General features: G+C 48.6%; 1 protein-coding gene across 2 annotated transcripts in view; it reads right to left on the minus strand.

Annotated features, from left to right (window-relative positions):
- Window positions 1-21,043, minus strand: part of LOC127001990 (uncharacterized) — a 30,021-nt gene extending 8,978 nt beyond the window's left edge. The window contains exons 1-2 of one of the 2 annotated variants that reach the window (XM_050867301.1): window positions 20,925-21,041; window positions 2,802-2,838 (exon numbers count right to left, since the gene is read on the minus strand). The gene's annotated coding sequence lies outside the window, so the exon portion shown is untranslated. Of the gene's footprint in view, window positions 1-2,801; window positions 2,839-20,924 lie in introns of both variants that reach the window. The other variant, XM_050867303.1, reaches the window with a different exon arrangement.
- Between the last annotated feature and the right edge of the window lie 1,278 nt (window positions 21,044-22,321).

The raw sequence follows: 22,321 nt of genomic DNA on the forward strand, positions 1-22,321 counted from the left end.
TGCTTAAGGGGGTCAGCCATGGCGCCAAGTTGAGTTGGAATTGTAGATGACGTCTTCCCTAATGTGGGAACGACGAAGAAATTCCAAGACTGTGGCCTCAGTGATTTTTTCTGTATGTCATACCCTCACGAAGGATCGGAAACCCTTCCAATGAGATTCGTAATGTCTTAATAGAAGAGAAAAGACGAAAAGCGGAAAGCATGTCCTATACGGCCCTTGAGGGAACGAGGCGTGCTAGACAGGCGTGAGAAACTCTATGCGTGAAGTGCAAACGTGGAAAAGAGCCTGCCGGGGTGAATCCCCTCGAGAGCATGGGCTTCTGGCGGGGAAGGGTAAGGACCCCATTGGTTAAGTTTCGCGAACCATGGTTGTGCTGGCCACCACTACATTATCAATAACTGCTACTCCGCCCCTGAAGGATTTCGGGCTATGCAACACTTTACATTTAATGCTGATGCATGGGGGAGGGGACAAATAAATTAAGTCCCACCTGCTCCATTGTTCGGTGAAAGCGTCCGGACCGCCCTCCGTTTTCCGAACACCTCTGACGAAGAACTTGGGAGGCCTGTCCGATGACTTGCAGGTAAAGAGATCGATCTGCCGTATCCCCCACCTAATGCATAGTGTCTCAAAGTACTCCCATTTTAAGATCCGTACTACTGAGGACCTCTTGAAGCGGGAGAGAGCATCTGCCCACCCGTTGTTTTCCCCTGGTAGCTGTTGGGTTGACAGTGAAATGGGACGTGATGCCGCCAGGGCAAAAATTTGTTCTGACAGTGACAGCAGGTTTTCCTGAACAGGAGGTGCCATGCTTGGTGCTGCAGTGGACCGCCGTCACGTTATAGATGTCTAAGGAGATAGTCTTGCCCTCCAGGTCGGGGTACTCCTAAAGAAAGAAACGAGAACCCCGGAATTGAAGAAGCCCAGCAGGAATTTTTATTGCCTGCGAGACATGGTGAGGGAATCTAAAAGCACTAAAGAATTTTAGGCCAAGTTTTTTTTCGTATAACCTGAGATAGCCTTACCATGGGGAAAAGGTTTGGGGTGGTAGCGAACCTCCTCACGGCCTCAGAAAGGGTAGCGAACGACAAGTGTTGGTGGCTTGAAGCCAGGGTGTTCGCCCAGGTAGCAAAGAAAAAGAGGCAAAACACAGAAAGAGTGAACTAGTCGCTTTCTGTCGTCCGAGAAAAATCCTTCTTGAAGGCCTCTCGCCTGACCGAAGCCTGAACTGAAAGATCATGATTTATCGTATTGGGGGCAGGAAGGAAAGATCTCACCTCTTGAGAGGTGTTCACCCGCGGAAAAGAGGGGAGCCGGGGACCAGCGAGGAGGATAGTGCACAATTCCGTCTCTGGACATGTGCGCAGAAATTGACGTCCCCGAACGTCATTCGCTGTACCTTGAGTGGGGTTGAAACAAGGGAGGACGGGGCATGCTCTATTATAGGCAGACAACCCATCGATGGTGGCATCTGGTGAGAGATGCCGGCTTGGAGAACGAGAACCTATACTGAGTATGCGAAAAATTCTGTACAGTCTTTCCACCCGACGCGTCCTTGGTCCGCTTCGCCTCTAAGGATGGACGAGGTCCGAAGGTACCGTCCTGAACCGATCCTATGACATGCTGCTTGCCGCGTTCTAGGGGTGACAGGAAGAGGAATGTGAGAGGTAGAGGGCTTCGACACTCCCTTCCCTTTAAAATGGGGCGTCGATAGGTATGTACTCCTAGAGCGGCGTCGGCGGACGCTCTAAGTCCTCCTTGATAGGATCTGGAGACGGGCTGTAAAATGACAACACAAGGAATTGTGTCTCCTGACAGCCTAGACTCGTTATGGTTTAGAAGTTGGGATATTTGCCGTTTTTCTCTAGGCTTTATCGCGAGAGAGAGTATCCCTCTTACATTACATGCAGCTTTAGTGCACTAGTCAAAGAGAGTTCACAAAATAAGTATTTCCCAATAAAATCAACAGCTGCTCATAGCCAGAGTCGGCCAAGAAAAAAGCCTGGATGGTCTCGTTTGGCCTCGGTGCACGCCAATATAATTCAACTCTTAGACTGGTATTCTTAGACGTGTCTGCTTTTACTTTTTTTATTTATAATTATTAATTATTTTTACGTCTCCGCCTGTGGCGCCGGTAGGCTTTCTTGGTAGGGCCTGATGGTCGGCCTCAGCCCGTTGTGGTGCAGGCAAGTGGCGCCATCTTGTTTTTTTTTTTTTAAACATCAACTATTTTCAAAGGCCAAAAGAGAGATTAGACGGATTGTAAAGAGTGTTTTTCAGGTTCGCCGTACAAAAGGATCAAACTGCCACCAGGGTAATTAAACTACCCATAAAAATGCTCAAAATTCCTACGCAAGCCTTGCCAAATGTGTGTGTTTGGGCGCCGAGATGTTTAAAAATATGGCCCATACTGTATATTATAAAGAAACTTTCGCCTAGGTATCGATTACTGAAAAAATAAATGCATTGAATTCAATATCAGGCTGAGGAAGTGTAAAGCAGGTACTGAGAAATTTCAACAACTAAAGATCTGTTCATGCTGAGTAACCAGACAAATTACAGCATGACAAAGCGATAACGAGGCACTACAAAGACTGGCTGAACAGGCGATTAGCTGAAAACAAAGTATACAATAAGAGGAACAAGTGCTCAGCTATACCATTTGGTTGAAAAAATCCATAAATACTGAAGTGGACACGAAGGGCAGTAGCTATGGAGAAAGCTGAAACAATACCTGGTAGTGTTTATAATGCAATACAAGACACGGAAAGTACACCAGAATAATTCCAATACATATTTACCTGAGCCAGGGGATTAGGTGAACACGTGCCCCTCAATCTGCAAAAAGAGTGATCGCATTAACAACACAAAGCCTTACACCTACCGAACGGGCGTGAGACCTACTCCCGTTGAGGATATATGGGAAGCGAGGAGGGTGCCGAAGCCCTTCAAAGACCCTTCCCATGTCCTCACTAACCGTTTCCCTTTTGTCTCATCAACACCAGAGAGTAGTTCAGCATGCTCTCTAAAAACTGATCCTCTCTCTTTCTACACCACACTACATTCACACAACATACTCACCTTTTCCCAAAATTAAAAATTAAAAATGGCGCACAATAACACTGCCTCGGAGTCCCCGCCTGGGGGGGGGGACCATAAATTCCCCCAGGGAGGACTCCCCTTCTGGCTGCCGACTTGAGAGGTGTCCTGATAACTCCTCGAACCTCCTCCTTATCAATTTCTGAAACATTCGCGGTCTTACTTCTAATTTCCATTCTGTGGAACACCATCTCTCCTCCTCTAAACCTCACCTTTTTTTCCTCACCGAAACACAGGTTTCTGAGGCTACTGACAGCAATCTCTACTCTGTTCCCTCCTACTATCTCTATCCTAAATTTCAATCCAAAGCTGGATGTTGCGCCTACGTGCGCAACGACATCATTTACTCTCGTGCCCACGACCTTGACTCTTCTGAATTTTCCACCATCTGGCTAAGACTTCAGACTAAGACTATTACTAAATGCACCTGTGCTGTTTATCTCTCACCTAACTCTACTAACTATGTAAAACTCTTTGACTATTTGAACTCTAAAGTGGAGCACATTTTGACTCACTCTCCCTTCGCTGAAATCTCCATCTTGAGAGATTTCAATGTTCACCACCAGCTTTGGCTTTCATCCTCTTTCACTGACCAGCCTGCTGAACAAGCCTACAACTTTGCTCTCCTCAACGACCTAGAGCAGTTGGTTCAGCACCCTACACGTATTCCCGACCGTCTTAGAGACAGGCCCAACATTCTAGACCTCTTCTTTACCTCTAATCCTTCTGCTTACTCTGTCAAACTGTTCTCTCCGTTGGGCTCCTCCGATCATAATCTTATTTCTGTATCCTGTCCTATCGCTCCTTGGATCCACCGAAGAGGCGATGCTTCTGGCATTTTGCTTCAGCTCGGTGGGACGACCTGAGGATGTACTTTTCCGATTTCCCGTGGAATGATTACTGCTTCCAGTAGAGAGACCCCTCTGTGTGTGCCCAGCGCATCACTGAGGTGGTTGTCTCTGAAATGGAGGCATACATTCCACGTTCTTTCTCTACTCCTCATGCTAAAAATCCTTGGTTTAATCATGCTTGTTCTCGTGCTATTAAAAATAGAGAGGCAGCTCACAAAAGGTACCAGAGCCTTCGCACTCCTACTAATCATGAACTTTACATTTCAGCCAAGAATCGTGCCAAATCTATTCTCCGACTTACCAAAACCGGCCTCTTGCAGACTCCTTATGTTCTTATGTTCTTATGTTCTCCTCTCCTTAACCCTGAGGGCAGAACTGCCGTCTCATCTATCACTAAGGCTGAACTTTTCGCTCAAACTTTCTGTAAAAACTCCACCCTGGACGATTCTGGGCATATTCCTCCTACTCATCCCCCCTCTGACTCCTTTATGCCTATTATTAAGATTCTTCATAATGATGTTTTATATGCCCTCTCTGGTCTCAACTCTCAGAAGGCTTATGGACCTGAAGGAGTGCCTCCTATTGTTCTTAAAAACTGTGCTTCCGTGCTGACACCCTGCCTGGTCAAATTCTTTTGTCTCTGCCTATCAACATCTACCTTTCCTTCCTGCTGGAAGTATGCCTTTGTACAGCCTGTGCCTAAGAAGGGTGACCGTTCCAATCACTCAAACTACCGCCCTATAGCTTTACTTTCCTGTCTATCTAAATGTTTTGAATCAATCCTTAACTGGAAGATTCAAAAGCACCTTTCCACTTCTAACCTTCTATCTGATCGCCAGTATGGGTTTCGCAAGGGGCGTTCTACTGGCGATCTTCTTGCTCTCTTAACTGACTTTTGGTCATCCTCTCTTAGCCGTTTCTGTGAAACTTTCTCTGTTGCGCTAGACATATCGAAAGCCTTCGATAGAGTCTGGCACAAGTCTTTGCTTTCTAAACTGCCCTCTTTCGGATTCTATCCCTCTCTCTGTTCCTTTATCTCCAGTTTCCTTTCCGGCCGTTCTATCTCTGCGGTGGTAGATGTTCACTGTTCTTCCCCTAAATCTATCAACAGTGGTGTTCCACAGGGCTCTGTCCTATCACCCACTCTTCCTGTTATTCATCAATGATCTTCTTTCCATAACAAACTGTCCTGTCCACTCATACGCCAACGACTCCACTCTGCATTATTCAACTTCTTTCAATAGAAGGCCATCCCAACAGGAAGTACACGACTCCAGACTGGAGGCTGCAGAACGCTTAACCTCAGACCTTGCTATCATTTCCGATTGGGGGTAGAAGGAATCTTGTGTCCTTCAATGCCTCAAAAACTCAATTTCTCCACCTATCAACTCGACACAATCTTCCAGACACCTATCCCCTATTCTTCGACAACACTCAGCTGTCACCTTCAACACTAAATATCCTCGGTCTATCCTTAACTCAAAATCTCAGCTGGAAACTTCACATCTCCTCTCTCGCTAAATCAGCTTCCTCGAGGTTGGGCGTTCTGTATCGTCTCCGCCAGTCCTTCTCCCCCGCGCAGTTACTATCCATATACAGGGGCCTTGTCCGCCCTCGTATGGAGTATGCATCTCACGTGTGGGGGGGCTCCACTCACACAGCCCTTCTGGACAGAGTGGAGTCTAAGGCTCTTCGTCTCATCAGCTCTCCTCCTCCTACTGATAGTCTTCTACCTTTTAAATTCCGTCGCGATATTGCCTCTCTTTCTATCTTCTATCGATATTCCCACGCTGACTGCTCTTCTGAACTTGCTACCTGCATGCCTCCCCCCCTCCCGCGGCCCCGCTGCACACGACATTCTACTCATGCTCATCCCTATTCTGTCCAAACCCCTTATGCAAGAGTTAACCAGCATCTTCACTCTTTCATCCCTCACGCTGGTAAACTCTGGAACAATCTTCCTTCATCTTTATTTCCTCCTGCCTACGACTTGAACTCTTTCAAGAGGAGGGTATCAGGACAACTCTTCTCCCGAAATTGACCTCTCATTCGGCCACCTCTTTTGATTCTTTTTTGTAGGAGCAACGATTAGCGGGCTTTTTTTATTATTGTTTCCTTTTTTTATGCCCTTGAGCTGTCTCTTTTGTTGTAAAAAAAAAAAAAGTAGTTTCTCAGGAGCAGGACAAAAAACCTAATGCTAAGCTTACGACCTCACGCCAGTTTTGAAATGGATTAGTATTTATTGACAGTTCTATGGCTAGATTGGCTTTTCAATTCCATTTTTGGGACGGAGTTAAAAGTGTTGGGTTTTCACAGAGTTAAGTCGACATATTACAAACTCAGTCGTAGAAAATATATAAAAAAGTCAACAAAGCCAATTTACCAAGTCTGGAAAAACGGGTCATAAAAGATAAATCAGCCGCATTGGTGTTAGTGAAGATAGACCGATACGATTTAGAAAAAATCAGACGACAGGCTTACACCCGCTCCTTAATGACCAAGGTAAAGAGAAGGGGAGGTAGATTCACACCGCCCACTCCGCGCAGGGTGTGACGTCATGTGAAATAAAGTTGTAGTATTTTTTTTTTTTTTTACAGCAAAGGAGACAGTTCAAGGGCACACAAAAAGCAAACATCAATAAAAAAAAAAGCCCGCTATTCACTGCTCCTAAAAAGAACCCAAAGAGGTGGCCGAAAGATAGGTCAGTTTCGGGAGGAGAGGTGTCCTGATACCCTCCTCTTGAAAGAGTTTAAGTCGTAGGCAGGAGGAAATACAGATGAAGGAAGATTGTTCCAGAGTTTACCAGCGTGAGGGATGAAAGAGTGAAGATGCTGGTTAACTCTTGCATAAGGGGTTTGGACAGTATAGGGATGAGCATGAGTAGAAAGTTGAGTGCAGCGGGGCCGCGGGAGGGGGGGAGGCATGCAGTTAGCAAGTTCAGAAGAGCAGTCAGCGTGGAAATATCGATAGAAGATAGAAAGAGAGGCAACATTGCGGCGGAATTTAAGAGGTAGAAGACTATCAGTATGAGGAGGAGAGCTGATGAGACGAAGAGCCTTAGCCTCCACTCTGTCCAGAAGAGCTGTGTAGTATAGTAGATACCGCGCGCTTGACTGGCGTATATGGTCGGCCGCCGGCCGCCATATTGGTACGGCAAATATTAGCGCGGACGTCTAAAGAAACGTGTAAATTTAAAGTTAAAGAGAATGACAGGTAGCCTGGTATATACTCATTGATGGAGAACTAAGATCTGCGACCAACATCTAATTTCATACCAGTGTTTATTCCTTTTACTGCATGTGACGACACACAAAGCCAACATAATCTAACAGAATCTGCTCGAGAATAAGTAATAAGTGCACACTTATACACTTCACCCTGAACCTAGGTGTTTTTCTGTTCTTTTCTTCCCCTGACTTTGCTTTTCTATGCCCTTTTGTTAGTTTCCACTATTACACTTTTCACTTCCTGATTACGGTATCTCCTGTGCCATGTAAGTATGCTTTCTTGTTCTTCTTCTTCTTTTGACCTGTAACGCTTTGTAGCGTGTATGTTCTCCTTCTTAACACTTCTATACTTCACACCATGCACTTAGTCACTTCACAGTGCACACTTATACATTTCACCCTGAACCTAGGTGTTTTTCTGTTCTTTTCTTCCCCTGACTTTGCTTTTCTATGCCCTTTTGTTAATAGTTTCCACTATTACAGGGTTGTAGCAGCCCCCTCTCAATCGTAGTTGCCAGATAGCAGGTGACTGAGTTGCCTAGTATCGGGATGGAGGATCGGCTTGTTGAATATAGTAATTGTAACGGCAGCGTTATGAATGTCAACAAGAGATGTTTAGAAACGGTGACAAATCAAACTAATAGGAGTACCCAGCTACGACTGTCAATGTATTTATATGATTTTTTATGTGAATATTTCTCCCTCTCCTTATACTATATCTTATTTATTTCCTCTTTTCTATGTCTAATTTGATGATGTTTATAAGATATTAATGTTGGAAAACCTTTATTTATCACAGAAAAAATACATTTTTCACAAAGATATGCATTAAAACAAAAACAAAAAAATTACATTTTATTGGAGAGCGCGGGACGGCAATGGTAGGACTCGAACCTATACGCTCCAGCATCTTTCCATCCATTCCTTTGTAAGTTCTTGATATCTTGGCAGCCGATGAAACCGTATATTACTGCTTCTTTTCACAGAAACTGATCGACAACCGCGCACAATACAAAAAGTTGGCATATTGAAAGAAAATACATTTTAGCTAAGTTTCTCATTGAGTGAGTGAAGAGTTCAGTCTGGAGGCTGATGCGCGCGAGACTGAGCTCTCTTCCCTGCCCGGACTCCTCAGTCATATTTCACGTGACGTCATGCGCAGAAGAGACAAATTTAGGTACCTTGCTCCCCCTGGTGAACCTACCTTCTATTCTCTTTACCTTGTTAATGACTAACTAACACGGGAGAGGTAAGATGTGCAGCCAATGATGAGTTCCCACGATACAGGTTGGGACACCACCCTTGCTTGCTCCGGGATACTATAGGCAACACAGGAGAGGTAAGACGTCCAGCAGAGGGTCGCCTCACCGGAACACAGGCCACTAATTATCGTACCCACTATAATGTCTACAAAAGAACAGGTTGGTAAAAAAGGCAAATGAGTGAAAAGTATAATCCAAGTGAACCTTTTATTGCTTTCACGCTCTATGAGTCTATGGGACGACTCAAAACGCAGCAGGCATCGGTTACCCGCTGCAGTAGCCCATCTGACCGCGTGCCACAAGCTCCTGAACCCGAATGTACAACATAGCTTACCCACAGACAGGGCCGCCACACCTACGCGTTCCCAAGACCTCCTTCAACGAGTACCCCGCTCATCCCCTTCTGTAAAGTGACGTCGCTGCATCCCTTCCCACAGGGGAAGCTACAGGCAGCAACTAAAAAAAAAAAAAAAAAAAAGCAGGGGAGGTAACACTACCCCCCGGCCTACCCTCCCCCCCATATGGTGATGGCTGTGGTGTGTTGACCTGACACTCTTAAGCGCATTAACCGCAGTGCACCCTTCTGGCGCAGACACGAACTAGTTCTCGGCGTTTTGGGAATAAAGCTCCACAACACAAAACATAAATACATCAGCACTATATGAGAGAAAACACGAGATAGTTATATTTCCCAGGTTATTGTGGATGTACAGTTGTTTTCCGCTGTCGATTAGTGTACAGCTACGCGTTTCTGGGTCCTCTCGCGGGAGGCAGACAGGACAGAGGTAGTGAGAGGCTGCACAGCGTCGGTGTGAGGCTGCACAGCGTCGAGGCAAAAACCAGTGCCTGACGGTGAGCATTGCTCCTGTCCTGGTATTACTTGACAGATTACTGTGTTCGTGCTGGGGCAGCTTCTTGGCTCCTCTGTACTTTGAGTCACTGTTCATACTGTTTGAGAAAAATGGACAGTGTGTACAGAAGCATCCTTGCAACAAGTGTGTAGTGTGCTCGGAGCCTGTGGTTTAACATGGCGTTTCGAAGCAGCAAGAAGCAAATGACTCGATCCAGTAGTTTACCAGTGAGTACATTTCTTTATTGGCAGCATTGTTTATTTTAAAGTCTCACAGTCAGTGGCGTAGCCAGGATTTTCCTGAGGGGAGGGCCTAAACCTGGGACTGGCATATATAGCAATAGGCGAGCACAGCGGGCCATTTGCAGCTGGGGGGGGGGGGGGGTCGTATTTTGCCAAAAGATAAGAGTTCAAGCCTAGGATGACATTCTCAATATATTTATTTAAACAATAGACACAGATCAGTTTACCATTGAGGAATAAGGATACAATAATAAAAATTGAAATAAAATATTTATCCTCATTCTGTGACACAGTACATTTGCACAACCAGGCTCTATGCTTCCCAAGGACATTATTGCACTTAATTAAAAACTAGTGAACTCAAAACAAAGACCTCAAAATTATACCAGGTTATTAAAAAAAATGGGTCAAACAAACTTCAAGCGTCGAGCAGAGGTCACAGCGAAACGGTTAATCACTGCTTCGACTGATGGGCAATTTTGGCGATCGACCTGTAGAAGCAGCAGAGACCCCAGTCGTTCTTCCTCCACTGAAGCACGGATGGAGGTCAGAGTGCGCTCCATTTTGGAGAAGAGACGTTCTGCCTCGGCAGTGGAAATTGGGAAAGTGGCTAACAACTCCAGAATCATTGCCAAGTTAGGATGGTAGCAATGATCCAATGCAGCAAGCGCTGTTCGAGGTCGGTCTACAGCAGGTTGATACTGCCACTTACGGCACCACAAATCGTACTCTGCTCTGATCACTGTGATTGGGTCAGAAAACAAGCTGGCATATTGATCAACTACCTTCTCTAGTTTCTGCCAATCTCCTTCGACAGTGTCAAAGTGCATGAACGCCGGTATGACACAAGAGAAGCTTGCAGCCTGCTGCTGTTTTGGTCCAAAGCGCAGCTGTATATCTTACTGAACTTCAACAATCGCCTTGAAGAAGACATTAATGCGGTAGTAGTCTTCCACAGAGTCCTGCGGCCCCAGTGACGCATTAAATCTGTATACAGATCGAGAGGCTGTGCGTGGTTTCAACAGTGTTGTTCCCAACGACTCTGCAACAGCTTTTGCATCACTGAATATCATAGAGGATCATTCTGACGACCGTAGGGCATCTAGCGATTCTACCATTTCGTCAACACTGCTGATCGCCTGCACCAAGTCCATTCCCATCGTTTGAAGCAACCGCGTTGTTGGCAACATTATGCTAGCAATATTTTCCAGTACAACAAGCCCCACGATAGTCTCAGATTGAGAGATTGAGCTGATCAGTGTATGCGCCGCCTTCCTCGCCTCAGAAGACTGCCATGTTGTCATATTGTCCAAGCTTTCCATTATGAATTGCAATAGACTACGGAAGCAAACTATGGATGTATGGCGCTCAGTAAATCTTCTTACTGTCACTCTTCTCAGTGCATGACTTCATTAGGTCACTCCTCTTTGCACTAGATCTGAAGCAATCCGTGGTCTCACAGGCAACATCTTGAGTGTGCCTGATCGATGGCACAGTGATGGCCTTAATGACACTGAGGTTAAGATAGTGCATGGCACAGGGAACATTTTGGGCAAAAGGGGCCTCCTTTATGAATCGCTGTACTGCCCCAACACGTTCACTGAATAAGACACTGGCGCCATCATAACCTTGGCCAACGCACTTGGAAAGTTGCAATCCAAGTGTAGATACAACTCGCAACAACTCATTTCCGATGGCTTCTCCTCTCAGTCGGACCTCCTTGTTGGTGCCAGCTACATCTGCAGCTTTGATTGAGGCATATATGTCTATTACCGCCACAGGGTCCTCAAAACACTTCCATGTTCCATTTTCACGTAATGTGTAGCGGATGACAATGATAAGCTGTTCACAGTAGTGACGATCCGTGGTCTCATCAGCAATAATCGCCCAAAATGTTGCCTTCTTGATGCGCAAAAATTTTTCTTTCACTTGAGCACCCACTGCATATATAAGAGCGTTCTGTATTTGTGGAGATTGATAGGTAGCATTCCCTTAAATGCCTTTGGCTGTCTGCACATGCTCCTGAAGTACTTTGTCTCCAGCTCTGAAGCCTCTGATACGCATCCGCAGTGCACGAAAGTTTCCATCGTTTTCTGGTGACTCACTGCCATCTGCAGAAACTGCTTGTACCATCGGCGTCCCATCTCGGCCCAGCACGGTAGTGTTGTGCTGGAAGCTTCCCCCGGCGACCATAGGCCTCTAGAAGGCTCCCGGAGAAACGAGCAAAGGGGCGGGAAGTGTTGCCAACTCGCATATATTTTTGCTACATGTTCTTGTATGATCTGAAATATACTGTAATATTCTAGACTGTACTGTTCTGGATATATATAGGAGAAGAGGGCGAGAGAGTCCCAGTCCCAGTCATAGTAAGCTAGTGGTAAGTGAAGAGTCCGAGTGAAGTGTACTACTAAGGAAGAATATTAAACTACAGAAGCTGTGCAAAGTGTTTACATATCTCCCTCCCACGGAGTCTCCTGACGGCGACACGGAACCCAAGTAACACGTCCGGCATTACACTGGTGTCAGGAGTGTAGGCATTTGTTTTTCGCCATGGAGACTCGTTCCCAAGCTGCCCAGAGGGACGACATGTTGACTGAACTTTTGGAAGCCTTGAGACTACAGGGGGAGAAACAAGAAAGAGCACTCCAAGAACTCAAAGAACAACAAGAAAGAGCACAGCAACAACAAGAAGGAACACTCCAAGAACTCAAAGAACAACAAGAAAGAGCACACCAAGAACTCAAAGAACAACAAGAAAGAGCACAGCAACAACAAGAAGGAACACTCCAAGAACTCAAAGAACAGCTAGAAGATCGCTTCACGGGATTACAGATACAGCTTAAAGAAGTACAAGATGGAAGTGATTCAGTGCGAAGAGAAATTACTGATGTAAAAACGAAATTGTGACAACGCCTGATAGAAGTGGATAAAGAACAAACAAATCTTCAACAAGATATGGAGGTGGTACGTGAGACGACACACAAAGAAATATTAGAAGTGCAAGGAAAGGTGAACCGTACTGAACAGGCAGTTTGTGACGTAAGTGACAGAGTGAAGGCCCTTGAAGACTGCTTGGCTGGAAACGGACAGCCAGTGCCTGCAGGGGCTAGTTGTACCCAAGATGCTTCTCCTACGCAAGTCCGGGGTAGTTTGAGCCCTGTTTCGCCTGAGTTTATCCCCGCAAGAAGTTCCGCCAGCCCCATGGGTCTGCTGGGTTCGCCTGTTAGAAAGAAGCCTCAGGAGTTTGATGGCAAGGTCTCCTGGGAGGCTTACTGCGCTCAGTTTGAGCTGTTGGCAGCTCGGAACGGATGGGATGACCAAGAGTGCGCGGTACAGCTGGCCACTAGCCTGAAAGGGGCGGCGCTGGAGGTCCTTGCTCAGCTCGACAATGCGACAAAGGGCAGCTACAGCGGGCTGGCACAGGCGCTGGAGCAACGATATGGGACCAAGCACCAGAACGAGCTCTTCAGGGTTAGGTTCAGAACCCGCAACAGGAGGCGCGGCGAGTCTCTTCAGGAACTCGCTCAGGACCTTGAGAGCATGGCGCACAAGGCATACCCAGGTGCCACCCCTGACCTGCTGACGGTTTTGCTGCGTGATCAATTCATCGATGCCCTGGACAGCCCTCAGCTGAAGATACAAGTGAACCAAGCTAAGCCAACATCAATGCAGGAAGCTCTGGCACGTGCCATGGAGTTTGAGTCCTTTGTTAGGTCTAGCTTGTCAAGCTTCAGGGACGACTCGACTTCTGGCTTTAGGGCACGAAAGGGCTCTGTCAGCGACACAGACAGGTTCCAAGGAACGTGCTGGTACTGCGAGAAGGTTGGGCACAAGGAGAACGAATGCTATAAGAGGAAGAAGGAATATGAAGGTGCCGCTAAGAAGAAGCCCAGGGAAGGACCCAAGTGCTGGACCTGTGGAGAAAAGGGGCACTGGAAGAATGAGTGTCGGAAAATGTGCCCCCAACGAGGGACCACCACTCGGGAAACTAAGAAGGACTGGTTCACGGGGCAACGACCAGTCTGTCCTGTACATGCCCCGAAGATATCAGTGTGCAGGAGAACCACCATGACAAGCTGCCAAGTGGAGGGCAAGGTTGACGGAGTGTTGTGGCCTGTGGTCGTCGACACAGGCTCGGAACGCACATTGGTGCGGCCTGACGTGGTGAGTCATCGTCGGCTTCCTAAGACGCCGCATCGACTGTGCGGAGTCACAGGACACTACGCAGAGCTCAGAGGCCCAGTGGACGTGAAGTTTGAGCTCGGAGGAAAGGAAGAGTTCCTCTCTGTGTACGTGGCCGACATGGATGACCCCTGCATCCTAGGTATGGATTATCTTGTCTCCCACAGGTGCGAGCTGGACTTCCGCGCTAAGCAGCTGACTGTAAGAGGAAGGAGGGTGCCACTGACGACTGTGAACAAGGAAGACCTGCCAGTGACGGTCAAGCGCACCACCATTATTCCTCCGAGGTCGGAGATGCTGTTACCCTGTCAAATTACGGGTGCCCCCGGCTAGCCTGTGTGTGGTAGAGAGTGGAAGTCGATGCCCGGTAGAAAACGGGTGATTGTAGGCAGTACTTTGGTAGACCCTGCTGCAGCGGAAGTGCCTGTCGTCGTGGCCAATGTCTCCTTCAGCCCAAAGAAAATAAAACAAGGGACCATGGTGGGTTGTGCCAAGAGATCGACCAGAAACCAAGAACCTGTGTCTGCAGGAGAACCCTGACGAAGCCCCAGGAGGAGCTGCCTGACTACCTGTGCGACCTGTTTGACAGGAGCTCCAAGTGTCTAGAGGAACCCCAAGTGGAACAGCTCAGGAGCTTCTCGTGAGAAATGCAGATGTGTTTTCCACAGGAGACCTGGACTTGGGGTGTACGGACCTGGTAGAGCACCACATCGACACAGGTAGCCACCGCCCAGTGAAGCAAGCTCCTCGAAGGATGGCACCAGCCCGTCGCAAGGAGATGGATGAGGTAATGGATGATCTCCGGCAACAAGGGTTAATCGAGCGGTCCAGCAGCCCGTGAGCGTCTGCTGTAGTGCTCGTCAGGAAAAGGACGGTTCCCTCAGGTGCTGCGTGGACTACCGAGCCCTCAACGATCTCACCATCAAGGATTCATACCCACTCCACGGATCGACGACACGCTCGACGCCTTGGTGGGCTCCAAGTGGTTTTCAACACTGGATATGAAGTCTGGGTATCACCAAGTCAAAATGGCGGAACAGGACAAAGAGAAAACAGCCTTCTCCTACGGTCAAGGCCTGTGGCAGTTTAAGGTCATGCCCTTTGGCCTGTGCAACGCGCCGGCCACGTTTGAGCGGCTGATGGAGAGGGTGCTGGAGGGACTTCACTGGAAGACGGCACTCATCTACCTCGACGACGTGATTGTCTTTGGCCAGACCTTCGAGCAGGAGATGGAAAGGCTATCAGAGGTTTTCGCCCGGTTTAGAGCTGCACACCTTAAGCTCAGCCCGAAGAAATGCTGTCTGTTCCAAAAGGAGGTCCAATACTTGGGACACATCGTGAGCGAGGCTGGAGTACGCACTGATCCTGAGAAGGTGGCTGCGGACTGGCCGACACCCACCAACGTGAAGGAGCTGCGGAGCTTCCTCGGGTTGTGCTCATACTACCGCAGGTTTGTGAAAGGCTTCGCACGATTGCTGCACCACTGCACCTCCTGACGAAGAAGGGGCGCAAGGTTGAGTGGACAGCGGAAACTCTGGTTGCCGTTGAGAAGCTCAAGGAGGTCCTCATCAGCTCGCCCGTACTCACCTATCCAGACCCTCTAAGCCTTTTATACTGGATTGTGATGCCAGTGATGAGGGGATTGGTGGAGTGCTGTCCCAGGCATGTGCCGACATGGAACGGGTTGTGGCCTACTTCAGCAAGAAGCTCACCCCAGCCGAGAAAAACTATTGCGTGACCCGGAAAGAACTCCTGGCAGTAGTCAAGAGCCTTGACTTTTTCCATGCTTACCTGTACGGTGCAACTTTCACCATCCGCACGGATCACGCTGCATTGCGGTGGCTGAAGTCACTGAAGAACCCTGAGGGCCAGCTTGCTCGCTGGATAGGTAAACTAGAGCAGCATCACTACACTATTGTGCACCGATCTGGACTAACACACGGTAACGCGGACAGCTTGAGCCGGCGCCCATGCCTACCGGAGTGTCAACATTGCCTCCAGAGGGAAAGCGTCCAGAATATGTGCCGCCGCACTACAGTGGAACAGACAGCGGAGGTGCCATGGGAAGACTTGGGAAAACTGCAGCGGGAGGACCGAGATCTGAGACCAATTATGGAGTGGCTGAGTCAGTCGTCAACGCGACCTGGGTGGGAAGTAATCTCGAGAGAAAGCCCTACCACCAAGAATTACTGGACTCAGTGGGACACTCTTCGGATAGACGACGGGGTGTTGCAGCGACGCTGGGTCTCTCATGATGGTCTTGACCACTACTGGTCCACGGTGTTACCTGTGAAGTCCCGGGAAGGCGTCTAGAAAGAAATGCACGACAACATCACCAGCGGACACCTAGGGGTAAAGAAGACACTGAGTCGCCTGCGCCAAAGGTTCTACTGGGTTGGCATGAGGAAGGACGTGGAAGAATGGTGTCACGCGTGTGAGGTGTGCTGTGCAAAGAAGGGCCCCAAGAAGCGTCACCGTGCCCCACTGCAACTATACCAGGTTGGAGCCCCCATGGAACGGGTGGCAGTGGATATAGCAGGACCCTTGCCTCTGACGACGAACGGAAATAGGTACATCTGTGTCACAATGGATTACTTCACCAAGTGGCCGGAAGCCTACGCCATCCCTGACCAGGAAGCCACTACCATCGCCAAGGTTTTGGTGGAGGAGTTCTTCTGTCGCTTCGGTGTGCCTAACGAGCTCCATTCCGACCAGGGAAGGAATTTTGAGTCAACAGCCCTTGCTGAGTGCTGCAAGCTTCTGGGTATCAAGAAGAACCACCCTCTGCACCCACAGTCAGATGGAATGGTGGAGAGGTTTAATTGGACGTTGGGCCAGGAGTTGGCCAAGCAGTGCAACAATGATCAGTCTTCATGGGATCAGAAGCTGCCTGCGCTTCTCATGGCCTACAGGTCTGCCGCCCACGAGACTACGGGGTATTCACCGGCAAAGCTGATGTTTGGACGTGAGCTGCGATTGCCGGTGGACCTACTGACAGGAAGGCCTCCTGGGGAAAGCCTTCCAAGGGACGCCTCCAGTTTTGCCCGTCAACTAGAGGAACGACTGGAAGAGGTGCACCATCAAGTCCGAGGTGCCTTGAAGTTCTCCGGGGAGGCCATGAAGCGCGGTTACAATATGAGGGCAAGCCACGTTGACTTCAAGGAAGGAGACCAAGTCTGGCTTTACAACCCGCAGAGGAAGAAAGGACAGTCTCCGAAGTTACAGAGCCCCTGGGAAGGCCCTTATACTGTGCTAGAACGCCTCTCCGACGTGACTTACCGAATACGGAGAACGGAAAAGACCAAGCCGAAAGTTGTCCACGTCAACCGCCTATGGAGGTACCACGGTCCGGGAAACTACACCTGGAACAACTACAGACACCCAGCAGCCGACGAAAACGCAAGGGACGTCCAGGACCGAGAGGAGGTCGACGACGACGTAGGCCTCCTAACCCTTTCAGCCGAGGGAGATAACCTCCCGGCTTCGGCAGATGTTCCAGGGACACCCCAAGAAGCGGACGACGACGAGGCGCACCAAGAGACAGACGCGCAGGAGGCAACGAACAAAAGACAGAGACAACGCAGGCGTCCACAGCGATACGACGATTATTATGTTTTTGATTAATTCTCTTATGTTTGTGTGATCGGGACGATCAGCTTCCCCGGCGACCATAGGCCTCTAGAAGGCTCCCGGAGAAACGAGCAAAGGGCGGGGAGGAAGGCGAGCCGTCCGCGCCCCCAGGCGCGGCCAGGCGCCAGGCGGGAAGTGTTGCCAACTCGCATATATTTTTGCTACATGTTCTTGTATGATCTGAAATATACTGTAATATTCTAGACTGTACTGTTCTGGATATATATAGGAGAAGAGGGCGAGAGAGTCCCAGTCCCAGTCATAGTAAGCTAGTGGTAAGTGAAGAGTCCGAGTGAAGTGTGTGGCAGACTGAACGTTCCCCCCTGTTCCCCCCTCTACTGCGCATGCGCCGACCTGTGTTTATATCTCCAAAACACTGGAAAAATCGGTCCCCCCGAGCAACATTGCCAGATTGTCGTACTGAGCCTTTTATGTTTGCCGATTTCCGACCCAATAATTAAACTGCTTTCATCACCCAAATAACTGCCTTCATATATGGATATCGTTTAAATGGTTAATTATTGGTGCTTGTTGGCAACAGTTAAAGCCAGAAATCGGTAATTACGCGGCTCTGGAGTACGATAATGGAGTTACTAACCTCCCAGTAGTACCTATAGCCTAGCCTAAGGCGCATTGCTACCACATCCTGAGGGGCACTGTGTCGCCCATAGGGGTAAACACAGCGCTGGGAGACACTAACATAGTGGAGGCTGCTGGCGCTGCCATTGTCACAGCAGTGTCTGAGTTGGGTAGCAATGCTATCACGTGAATAATGCCTAAGTCTATTCTTAACATAGCTAAGCGTATAGTCAGTGCCAGGGTCCCCTGTGTCATCCTGAAGGGCTCGTCGAGCAAGGCAGTCTGCCTTCTCATTGAGCTGGATGCCCACATGAGAGGGCACACAGGTGAAGTGGACCGTGGCACCTGCGGCCTCAAGGGCACGGACGGCAGTCAGGCACTTAGCTACAATTAAGATCACAGTCGGCAGGGGAGGAGGACACAAGTTCATGCAATGCAGCCTGGCTATCGACAAACAAGTAGACATTTTCGTGCAAAGCTGCTACAGTGTGGAGAGCCTCAAGGATGGCATACAGCTCAGCCCGGGTCGAGGACAGGTACCCCGGCAGCCACCTGGTAACCTCAATGTCAGTGTACTGGGTGGGGGAAGCGTTATCCCGGATAAACACGCCACAGCCCGACCTGCTGCCATCTACGGAGCCATCACAGTACACATGGACAGCCCGAACACGGGGGTACTTGGACAGTTTGACCATGAAGTGATCCTGGAGGACATGGGGAAGCCAATCACGTTTAGGGAAAGGTAGTTGGTCAACGTCTACACTGACACGATAGGGAGGTCACACGCTTCTAACACACCCGTCTCTGCTAACATGAGATAAATTTTCCTAAGGTAGGAGGTAACAGGAGCCCTGGAGTCACGGTGCAGAGTTACTAGTGCCTGGTGAAGGGGCACTGCACCAGCGCGAAGCAGGCGGCTGACGGTGCGACAAGTAATTTCCCAGATTCTGTCCACAACACGAGGCAGATTCAGTTCTGCCCTCATGACCTCAAGTTTTGCAGTTCTGGGGCACCCCAGAATGAGGCGCAATTTACTGAAGGCTTTTAGTTGTACGTTTTGATACCGTTGATGAGGTTTCAGGCCCCGGTCTGCCGCCGCAGCACCGCTAACATTATAACTAATATTAGCACCTAAAGTTGTCTTCAATCCTCATATTTGTTAAGTCGTAGGACTTAGTGAATAAGTAAGTCTTCAGCGCTTTCTTGAAGATTGCCAGACTGTCACTGTTCTTAACATCCCCGGATAACTCATATATAGAGCCGCGGGGCACTCTTCTCAAATGCTCTGGAAACCCAGTTCCAGGTTGACCTTGGGCTCTTTGAGTCTCTACCGTTATATCCTGTTGTATATTACAGATAGTGTGTTCAGATATAAGTAAAAAAAAAATCGTCATACACAGTGGAAAATAACAGGCATGCAAATGACAATAAGGATGGGGGACCGATGTCTCGTCGGGGGACCGATCAGTCTGCAGTAGATGCGGGCCAGCTGGTCCCCCCTTTAAATGGGGCCGCAGTAGAGGGGGGAACAGGGGGGAACGTTCAGTCCGCCACAAAGTGTACTACTAAGGAAGAATATTAAACTACAGAAGCTGTGCAAAGTGTTTACATATCTCCCTCCCACGGAGTCTCCTGACGGCGACACGGAACCCAAGTAACACGTCCGGCATAACAGTAGCCTAACGCACCCCCTCGTCTACCCGCCCCACCCCCACCCGTTCTCTATTGCTGCATTGTGTTCGTATCTTTGCCTGACACTGATGACTTTACCCTCTTGGTATAGGGACAAGTGCCTTTATTCTCTACTTGTGGCGGTTGGCGATACCCTTCAAAATTAAGGCAGTGTGTGAAATACACTGTCGCAAAATCTCGTACCGATACGATTGTTCGTTACGATATTATTCCCAAAAAACGAGGCCGCACAGCCTCTCAGCTGCCTCTGAAATCCTTAGTAGTTTAGTATTCTTGTGTGTTGTATTTTGGTCTCTGAATGCATTGCAATAACTAAGAGCTTCAGAAAAATGAATGAAGCTTCAACATAGTGGTGTAAAAGGCACTTCGCATTTTGGCAGCGGGGAAGGTCAGGTTAGGTTAGAACCTAACCTACCCTGACCGAACTAACCTAACCGTTAGGTTAGGTAGGTTAGGTCAGGCTAGATTAGTTAAATCGGTTTTTATTAACGCGCTGATATCTCGTCTCCTACTTGATCAACTACTTTTCGGTTGTCATATATGTACTCTACTAACTTTCAACCCTCCCTCCCGGGATATGAATAGGAATGTAGGCTTAGTTTGGTTAGTTTTATCAAGTATAAATGTTCACGATAAATAAATAAGTGCATGTGACACTTTTCGCGCTGCACCGTTAATTGTTGTCACTACCGGTGTCGTGTTCCTGGCTGCCCTCTGTTCCTGGGTGCTCCCCTTTGTTAACAATAAAAGGTGGATCGCTATGAACACGGATCCGTGTACGCAGCTGGTCGCTTGTACGCTACATATGGCTGTTCCTCCAGTGTTTTCAATCACGGGAGGGCATATTGTTTTATTTGTTCATAGGTAGGAAAATTATACATGAATCCAGTACAGCGCTCTGTTTTGTAACAATTGAAGTGAAGGGACAATAAATAGCCTTCACGCAGTGATTTATTAGTAAATTTACGGGAAATAGCAGTTTACTATTTTCAAAAAACAAAAATGTCCTGATTTGCATATGTTGCCCCGTAATTTTGGCAGATTTTTGAGGGGGACTAGAGGGCATCATAGGTTCATGAGGTGTGTGTGGGGAGGGGGGGGGGGGGCCTCGGTGAGCAAAGCCATGAGTTGAGGGATTCGTGAGAACAGCTCTAATTATCAACAAGTCTTTCTTTACATTCGTTTCTGAGCATACGCAATTCGCGGGAAGACAGCCAGGAACAGGAGGACAGCCATGAACAAAACACCGGTGGCAATCTATATCTCCCAAAATTAATGAGAAGAGTTGGAAAGTTATACTTGTCCTTACCATGTCTTTGTTGCGACCACACGGCGAAGGAACAGCGTGGGACACCGGCTGGGAGGGGGCGACGAGCGAATGTGTGTATAGCCTCCTGAAGTGCGCGGCGCTCACTGACCCCACAGTCCCACACCACACATCTACGCCCCGGAGTTGCCAACTGAAGAATTCTGATGGCGCTATAGATCCACTCTTCAAAAGCGCTAAGAAACTGAGCTTCAAATGATTTCTTCACCGACATGTCCAAATATTAAAATTACAAGTACGACAGACTACTTCAACTCCTAGCTGCGTGTCACAGCGGTCTGGAATCTTCAGCTGACTCTGGAGCTGCTTGATTTGGTCTTGAACACTCACCATTACTCCAGATCCGCTAATTTCGAACACGCAGTTTCTTCGTCCGTGGGGTCCAGGGTTGTGGAGTGAGACAGTGGCAGCACAGCCAACTCATAACTCACGGAGGTAAATGAAAGATCTTTGTTCTCTCCATCCCGCGAATTCGTAGCTAGGAGCGTTAGCCACTGCACCACGGCGTCGTGAAGTTAATTTCAAGAAGCGCTTAGGCGCTTGACATAATAAACCCTGGCGCTAGAGCAATTTAAAAACCGCTAGATCTGGGGCTAAAACCACCAAGTTGTCCACTCTGCAGCACGCCCACACGCACTACAGCCCGGCCAAGCCCACGCCCGGCGACGCCCAGCACACGCCCGCGCCCAGTGCCCGCTGCTGCCACTTCAAATACTTCACCGCGTGACCGGCCTTGCATGGCCAGTGTGTAACGGTGAAAAGACTCTCTCTCTCTCTCTCTCTCTCTCTCTCTCTCTCTCTCTCTCTCTCTCTCTCTCACACACACACACACACACACATGCCGTCCCGTGGGGTGAGTCCTGAAGTAGTCACCGCACACCCAAAGCTGCACACGCCACGAACTTGGTAGCTAATCATCATTCGTTAACCTGTTGATAAACTGTATACACGCCTGAATGATAATAGACTACACAGAACAGGAAGCATATGCCGGGAGGCGCGTCACTTCCATCAATCGCCGCCTCCACTCCCGACGGTCCTCCCGAGCAAGAACTCATGTAGCCGCCCTATCCATCCCACGTCTATCCCGGCAGGATCGGCTGACTTGCCCCAGCTATGAGTTACGAGAGCGTCCTCTTTGGTCACCGCTCAGGGTTGTCTCGTACACAAACATGCCCATGAGCAGGAGCAATGTTCGGGACTCGCGCCACGTATGTATACGTGCCCAAATTCACTTAAGTGACTTTGTGTACGTGCCCATATTGCCGTAGTTGACGCTCACGGACTAAGCTGGTAACAGGACTCGATTCAGTGTCATCACGTAATGGCTGGCTTCAGTGGTTTGACGACACGAAGTCATTCCAGCAGTACGTACCCCA

Source organism: Eriocheir sinensis, chromosome 22 (assembly GCF_024679095.1).
Source record: "Eriocheir sinensis breed Jianghai 21 chromosome 22, ASM2467909v1, whole genome shotgun sequence".
Classification (NCBI taxonomy): domain Eukaryota; kingdom Metazoa; phylum Arthropoda; class Malacostraca; order Decapoda; family Varunidae; genus Eriocheir; species Eriocheir sinensis.